Raw genomic sequence first — 7,259 nt, 5'->3', positions numbered from 1 at the left:
TACCAACTTGTCACATCCCAATTTTTTTTTTTTTTTGAGATGCAACTCATACTCCAATCATGGAAATAAATTTCCGAGATCGAAATATGAATAATTGGAAAAGAACGACACTCGACAAGTTTCCGAAATTGAAACACAACCTTTATTACAAGAGGGGTTTACACCAATAGTTACAACAAAAGACCAACTATACTCCAAGTTCTTGTCTAGGAACCTAAGCATGATTAACAATAACACACATGTATATCACATTATTAAAAACACCCTTGCAGTAAAATAACTTCAAACTTATTTATCCATCACCTGCCAAATGATAAAAAGGGGTGAGCATACATTGCCCAGTAGGAGAAATAAACCTCTTTGAAAATCATAGTTAGAATAGCAATAATGAATGGATGCAACTACTATCTATTCCCGATAATCCACATTGCAAAATAAACCGAGCCTACATGTCCTATACCATGTATTTTACCACGAATGTGACTCCGAGTATTCAACAATGTGAACTAACCCCCACCCAAAATCAATCCCCCTAACCCTCTTTTGCTAGTCATCTTGTCCATTCCCCTTTCGCCAGTCCCGAATTACCCTTTCAATATCCTATACTAAGTGCACATTAACAAGTGGGCATACCTGGGATCTGGTACTTGCTGAGGTTATAGATTCAACTACGCAAAAGATAAACCAACATGCTTATTCCAATAGCATATTCACATTACCATCACCACCCTTATACTTCATGTTTTATTGATGCATCAAATACTTTGAATATATAAGTGTATTCACTATTCAACCATACCAAAAAAAAAAAAAGAACAGAAACAGAGGACATAAATGCATACAATCATGTAAACAACCATCCAATACAATCATGTAAACAACCATTCACTATGCCAAAAAATGAATCAGACGACAGTTTTTCACTGTCGTCTGATAGTGAAAATTGCTGTTGTTAATACTCCTGCCGTCTGATGCAGGTATCAGACGACATCACGAAACTGTTGTTTGAATCCAATTTGGACAAGCGCTAGCATTAATATGCATGTTGTCTGAATACCAGAAGGGACGACATACGACTGTGTAGAGTCCGTTGTGCAAGTCATATTAAGTCGGCAGCAATCTCATGGAAAGTAACTTTTGAAGCAAAGTTTGACAAGATCAGTTGTGTAGAAACTGTTGTCTCTTTAAATGTTCTACATCATTTTTTTGAGATAACATTGTTGTGTGAATTGAAGCAAAACAACAGAAGTTTGTAGAAAGCATTGTGTGTTTGGGTTTGATACTACAGAACATGGTACTTTATTGTTGTGTTTTTTCTAATTGGGCAATTAAAATTGTTTGAAAAGTATTGTAGTTAGATTGTTCATACAACAGTTTTTGAATACCATTTTATAATGTTCCATTGTCAGACAATAGTTTTCATTTGGAATGAAATGGTATGAGAGAAAGTCACAAGAGCTATTATGCACAGAGCATTTAACCAAAACCAATTCACCAACATTCAAAAACATATCCATTGATTAAACATTCAAAACCAATTCATTCCATCATCACCCCAACATTAACATACTAACCCTACCTAAACATAAAGCCCAAAAACATCAAGGCCAGAAACATATTGTACTAGTCCACTTCCTTGTACGTCTTCATCAACTTCCGAACTCTATACCTTTCCTTCCTTTTCCTTCTCAGCAACAAGATATCCACAGTAGAACCCGACACCAAACTGACCAGTCATGCTAACATCAGCTCCAGCAGCCTAGACTTCCATGAATTCCTTGGTGCTAGACCTTGCAATGGCACCAAGGTTATTGACCAAATCTGAAAACACAAATAGAGCAAATTCAATTAAGTACCATATATAAGATCGATTTCAATATTGCAATACAGAAAAAGGGGAACTAAATGGTACATCATTTTGCTTCCCTGTACTCTTTCTTTTAAGTGTCATTTGTCTTTGATTGTACACTGAAGAAGGCTCTAAAACCTCATAAAAGCTGGTATCTAACCTGACAAAACACAGAATTTACTCACTAAGCTCTGAAACCATATTGAATGGTGTATCAAGTTTAAAATTTGAACAAAGGCAACAATATATCAAGTGAAGTGTTCTGAACAAGCAAGTTTAAGAACTATACAGATCTAATGCCCACCACCTCTTCTCTTTCACTTTTACTTTCGAGTTTGAATCAAAGGGTTATAAGGCTCTGCCTTTTGGCTAAAGTTGGAAGCTGATATCAGAAATTTCTGAGACTGACTTCTGACTTCAGAAATTCATAACTAATTGCAGAAAATTCCGTTTTGGGTGATTCCAGTTCTAAATGACTCTTTAAGATGTCTACTAAAACACTTTAGAAGAAGCCAACCTCAAATTCCTAGTAGATCAGTACAGTTTGACAAAAGAAAGTGACTGGGTCGAAATTCCAGAAATATGAATCAGAAAATCATAGGTGTGTTAACTGTGTATGTTACCTTTATTAAGAACCTTCAGCATGAGTGCTCCTTGTCAGGAACTGGCTATAGATTAGTTCCCTTATGAACATGTTGATCTATGATATCTGAAAAAAGGAAGGCAATATTCCTGTTAAATTTGAAACATGGTCCCATGAAACTGCTATGGAAAACAATCATTTTTCATATATGATAGAGTAGCTTTATGCAGCTTTATTACATGTACAATAGAGGGTGAGAGAATACATGATATTGGACTTTATTAGAACTTACTTTCTTCTGAAGTTCCTCCAAATAGCTATCAAAAAAATCCTGCGGTCTCTATCTCTTTCAACTACTTTGAAACGTTCATCATTCTCAAATATGCTCTCTAATTTGCTAAATGATATATATATATATATATATATATATATATATATATATATATATATATATATATATATATATAGGGTGTTAAGGGTGGACTATAGGCCCCAATCTACCTCTTTGAATAAGTTGCGATGAACTTGAAGCCAACTCCAAGTTCAACATCAAACAACTTTGTAATTGGCTCTATCAGAATACTAGCAAAGTAGAACAAAACAAAGCTCACCTGAAGCTCTTGGAGAATAGAAGACTGGAAGAGACCGACACTGGTGAGAGGACCACTCAGACTGATCTCAATGTAGACGGGCCCACCTCTTGAAACCGAGAGCTCCTCCTCCTCACCACTAAAGCCATTAACATCTTCAACATAGTCTTTCATCAATCAAATCGAACAAAGATTTGATCTTTAGTTACACGAGTCGAAACAGTCCACAATTTTGAACAAAGCAGAAGAAATACAAGTATACCAATCAACAAATTGATATATCAGACACCCAAAAGCAGAAAGAAATCCATTGTTTCACACATCAAATCAACCGAATGAATCATGACAGATCGAATCAATCGAATAAAAAAAAACAAAAGAAATTTCAAGGACAGATCGAGTTTTTGAGAGAGGGACATACGAGGATTAAAAGGACTATACTGGTAGTCGGAGAGCTCCTTCTTGCGAACTAGTTGGAGGGAGCCGCTTCACGAACCCATCTCAATTTAAACTGATCATGAGAGACAGTTTGGGTTTGAGAGACAGATCGATCAAAAAATGAAAACCCAGAAAGTAAAACGAAGAAAGTTTTTGGGTTTGAGAGACAATCAGACAGATTGATCAACTATTCGACTTACCGTCACCGGAGTCACCGTTGAGGAGAGCGAGGGCCATCGACGGCCGAGGAGAGAGGCTGAGAGGGAGAGGGACCGTTCCGGAGAGACTAGAGAGAGAGAGAGAGAGAGAGAGAGGAGAGATGGCGACTGCAGTTTAGGTTTTGTCGTTTTGACAAGCTGAGGCGGGCAAAGTCGAAAGAAGAGAGAGGTGAAGAGCACAGGAGCTGTGGAGCTGGGCCTCTGAGAGAAGAGAGAGGTGGAATCTGAACCCTTTATTTCTTTCTCCAAGATAAAATGAGGAGTTTTGTGAAAAGAGGGAAATTTAAGTTTTGACCAAAAAATAGGCGGGCAAAAGTCGATGGAGTGAATCAGAAAATTGAGTTATGGCTAAGTGTGGAACTCAGACAACATAAATTCATACCCATTGTCTGAATCAAAGTTGCACAACAGATTAAGGCATCAATAAATAACTATTGTTGGATGCCATTGTCTGAAGGAAGTTGCACAACAGAATAAAGTAGTAGTAAATAATTGTCGTCTGAATAAAATCAGTCAGACAACATCAAAACTCAACCATTGTCTAAATAGTAATTACACAACAGTAATGTATCAATAGATAACTGTTGTCTGAAGCCAATGTCTGAAAGAAAGTTATACAACATAATAAAGCAACAAAAAACAACTGTTGTCTGAATTAAATCGATCAGACAACATCAAAGTACCACAATTGTCTGAATAGTAATTGCACAACAGCTAACATAATAACTGTTGTCTGAAATAACTCACTCAGACAACATCAAAATATAACCATTGTCTGAATAACAATTGCACAACAGCAATGTAATAACTGTTGACTGAATCAAAAATTTGGACAACAGAATAATTCTTGCTGTCGTCTGATTGTATCAGACAACAGTTAAAAAATTTGCTGTTGTTGGAATTGTGTTGTCTGATTCGTTTTTTGGCATAGTGATTCAATGCAAACATAGAGGCTCCCCAAGTTTTTCCCCTACCTCGATTGATTTTCACGTTAAGTATCCGGATGAAAACAAGTTCCTGACTTTTTACTCCTCCACTTCTAAGATACCAAAACTCTCTTTCTCTCTCTCTCTCCCTTGTTTGTCTATGTATCTAGCAACTGAAGAAACTTCATGGAAAGCATAGTTGGTTCAGCCTATTTATAGTGTCTAGAAAGGAGGTGAAAACGTAGAAAGCAAGATGGATATTCTAATTGTAATCTTACCATATAGGTAATAGACTTGCCACCTCCAGATTTCTAGAGTTCCAGCTCCTGATTCTAGGGTTCCATCTCTAGCTTCATATCTTTGGGGAATCACCAAGTTTGAAACTTGATTTCCAAGGCTGTTGACACCTCCTACTTGCCCATGGCGGCGGCTATGACCTTTGTACTTTCCTAAGGCGGTGTCTGGTGTATCAAATGGAGGAGAATTTGGGGGTGAGGAAGGCGATGAAGAGAAGGGACAAAGCTTTGAGTTTGGACGTTGTTTGATCTAGTTTTGTCGTGGAATTCTTTCTATAAGCTGTTAAGCCACTTGGGTTTGAGTTTTGGGCCAAATACTTTGGGCTACACTCTATTTACTTAAACCCAAACAAGTAAAAATCATCTCTACACTATATATATATAAACAATATTTAAACAAATAGTTTAGCACAATAATTAAAATTAAACTTTTTTTTTTCAGAAATTGTTAAAAATTTTAGGTCGTCACACTTTAGGTCTAGGTTATTTTGAAATTCAAAATTTGAAAGATGACAAATGGTCCAATTCCTACATCTTACACCTTTGTCTCCCATTTATTAACTTGTTCCCTTACACAATGAACCTTCTACCCTTACTTTTTCTTCTGCACCAAAATATCTATGGGCTTTCTAGGTCATTTCTATGTGGAGTTAAAGCTAGACTAGATTCACATTTTGTGCTTACACATTTGTCAATCACATCTAGCCCTTCATTCATTTTGATCTCCACCCTTGATTTGAATTGTCTTGGCCTTTAAATAGCCTTTTTTTCTCTTCCAAAACCATGCATCCCCTTGGCTCCCTCATTTTGGAGCTTCAAAATCTCTCTTTTCTCTAGTTTTAGGTTAGTTTTTCATACCTTGTACATAGTTCTTTGAGTTTGTGTGAGAAATAGGTGTGTAGGCACTTGGGTTTCACCAAAACCGAAGTTACTACAGACTCTAAATCAATCACAACACTTGCTTTCAAATATCCAAGCCCTTGTTCTTCCTTATTCTTGAGTTTTGTGGATGTGTATGGTGTTTTGGGTTGTAAAAATGGAAAATCTCATACCTTGAAGCAATTCTCTCATCATTTGACATCTTTGAGAGCTAGGTGGGAGGTTTTTGGGTAGTTCTTCTCTTTTCTCTTCCTTCTCTCTTTAATTTGATGTTCATGGCTTGTATTTGTAATAGCATGTGTTGTGAGTAGTTGGATTTGAGGCTAGGGCAAACTTATGTGCAAATAATTTAAATTTCCATGTGTTTTGATGTTTATGCATGTTTTGAATTTTTTGGCTACTATACTTTCATGTATCCTAAGTGTGTTTATAGATTTATCACCTAGAAGCATGCTTTAGGAGATTAATGAATCGGAAATATGAACTTGATAAACTCTTGATTCCTCGAGTATGTGTAGCTAAATAGGTGGTGGCTTGGCTTATTCCTACGGAAAGAGCTAAGTTGCTTGAATTTCTTACCAAAGAATTAATGCATGATGTTGTGAGTTTAGGTTCCGGAAGAATTTAGGCTTACGGCACCATATGCCATTTAGAATCCAGAAGATTTGAATGGTATAAAGGTTGTGTAATTTAGCTTTGCTTCGGAAAAAATTGTTAAATTGCATGACTAATTGGTTTGTTGGTAGCTTCACCAAAGCACTAAGGTGAAGTTTGTCAAAGCATATTGTTACATCAAATATGGGTTACACTTGTGCATGAGTAAGGTTAGGTGCGATGTCCAAGTCTCTATTGTTATCATTGATTTATTCTCAACATTTTTATTTGTTTATTTTATTTTATGCATTTAATTTTCTTTATCCAAATTAAAATCAACCAAGCCGCTCACTACCACAATTGTTAATACCATCCTCATGATCTTTAGCTTCCAAAGGGCTAAGGTTGTGAACTTGTAAAAATGTAGACTTTACATGTGTTTTCTAGGTTTATTTTCACGGTGATATAGCTAGGGTAGAGTTATTGAATCCCTTGGGTACGATACTCTTTACGTTTTCCCTTTACTATAACTTGACCTCTTATACTTGGGAGTAGGGCACATCATACATAAATTTGCATACACTTTCATACTCAAGGATGTCCCCAACAGAGTCATAATGAAAAGAACTCGAAATTTTATTCATAAGCCAATGGAGTTACATTATTGTCTCTTTGACCAAAGAAAATCTAATCCAAAATGCTAGCTAATGCAAAACAATAGTAGTCGTCTAACTTCTTTCGGTAACTCCAAAATAAATATGACCAGGTGAGTAGAGAGATGTCGGTGGAGCAAAGCTCACTTAAGTACCACTTATCTTAAAACCTTCCTAGACATCATACTCATTTTGGATGAGCCTATGTGAAGAAAAACTAAACTAATGACATT

The 7,259-nt window shown here is 36.3% G+C and overlaps 1 long non-coding RNA gene across 8 annotated transcripts; it reads right to left on the bottom strand.

The window, feature by feature from the left end:
* Window positions 1–1,490: 1,490 nt before the first annotated feature.
* LOC133718616 (uncharacterized) lies at window positions 1,491–3,990 on the bottom strand. Of its 8 annotated transcripts, none has more exons than XR_009850413.1 (5): window positions 3,661–3,971; window positions 3,044–3,533; window positions 2,473–2,558; window positions 1,913–2,009; window positions 1,491–1,821 (listed from the first exon to the last, which is right to left on the bottom strand). It is a non-coding gene; the product is annotated as an uncharacterized LOC133718616 (long non-coding RNA). The 8 variants fall into 8 exon arrangements; XR_009850408.1 differs by lacking the exon at window positions 1,913–2,009 and having other exon boundaries at window positions 3,044–3,189; window positions 3,444–3,533; window positions 3,661–3,950; XR_009850414.1 differs by having other exon boundaries at window positions 1,491–2,004; window positions 2,725–3,533; window positions 3,661–3,990.
* Window positions 3,991–7,259: the final 3,269 nt, after the last annotated feature.

Source organism: Rosa rugosa, chromosome 6 (assembly GCF_958449725.1).
Source record: "Rosa rugosa chromosome 6, drRosRugo1.1, whole genome shotgun sequence".
Classification (NCBI taxonomy): Eukaryota; Viridiplantae; Streptophyta; class Magnoliopsida; order Rosales; family Rosaceae; genus Rosa; species Rosa rugosa.
This window is presented reverse-complemented; position numbering and strand designations above follow the sequence as displayed.